Source organism: Aplysia californica, unplaced genomic scaffold, assembly GCF_000002075.1.
Source record: "Aplysia californica isolate F4 #8 unplaced genomic scaffold, AplCal3.0 scaffold00436, whole genome shotgun sequence".
In the NCBI taxonomy this organism is placed as follows: Eukaryota; Metazoa; Mollusca; class Gastropoda; order Aplysiida; family Aplysiidae; genus Aplysia; species Aplysia californica.
Genome location: NW_004797706.1, coordinates 311,360 through 312,497, shown reverse-complemented (window position 1 = coordinate 312,497; position 1,138 = coordinate 311,360). Strand labels below are relative to the sequence as shown.

The following is a 1,138-nucleotide window of genomic DNA, read 5'->3' as shown; positions in this document are numbered from 1 at the left end:
CCACCCTCCTTTGGTTTCCTCCTGTTTTTGTCTGTATATCCTGCTATATTTTCCTTCTTGCTATATGTTCCTTCTTTTCCTTCTGTCGTTTTACCCGTATATCCTGCTATATTTTCCTTCTTGCTATATTTTCCTTCTTTTCCTTCTGTCGTTTTACCCGTATATCCTGCTATATTTTCCTTCTGTTGTTTTTGTCCGTATCCCCTGCTATATTTTCCCTGAACCGAGTGACCCTGTACCTCTTCTTGTCTTTCTTTGAACTGGAAGTGAACACTAAGCCCCTTTTTCATGAAGGCTCATATTGCAGGTCGTAAATAATCCGTTATACCCGGTAGGTCTGACATCTAACGCATAATAAAGGTATTCAAATAAAGGTATTCACACCAGTGCATGACCCCGCAGTCCAAGGATTTAGTACCTGGAAGATCTGCCATCAAACACCAGAACGCAATATCGCACCCCCCCTCCCCTCAACCCCCCATCCCACCCCACCCCCAACCCCCCAACAAACAAACAAATAAAAAACAACCCCAAAAAATAAAAACAAAAAAATCCATCAACAAGCGAGCCTACTTTAATGCTGCGTGAAATGACATAAAAGCCAACGATTTGAATCCGCGTCTAATGTACCTGTACTCAGAACCCCTCGTCAACCACAATGTACCCCCCCCCCCTACCCCACCCCACCCCCATAACATTTCCCTCTAACAATAACACGGTTCACAACGTTTTGGCCACGAACCTAAGACAACCCTAAAGGCCCATTACGGATGGGATCTGCCGATCGGTCCGATCACACGACTCGGTCGCCTCTAAAACTAACGTGTTTATTTTCAGTTTCAGACGGCCGAGTCGGGCCGATCCAGCCGTGGTGGGCACCCCGTATAAGACAACCCTAAAGGCCCATTCACACGGAGTGGAGTGCAGCCACGGAACAGCCTAGGAAAAAGCGTCAAATTATCGCAGTGTCTCGCCCCGTAAAGTGGGGGCAACAATAAACTGTAGCAGGCTTCATGAAGTACAGCAGATGCTGACGCCAAGAGAGAGTGATGTTTGTTTGTAGTTGTAAAATGTTGACCGTCGTCTATCTATCTATCTATCTATCTATCTATCTATCTATCTATCTATCTATCTATCT

The 1,138-nt window shown here is 45.4% G+C and overlaps 1 protein-coding gene across 1 annotated transcript in view; it reads right to left on the bottom strand.

Annotated features, from left to right (window-relative positions):
* The window catches only part of LOC101845258, a gene marked incomplete in the record, with an annotated part of 45,169 nt that overhangs the window by 9,546 nt on the left and 34,485 nt on the right, over nucleotides 1–1,138 (bottom strand).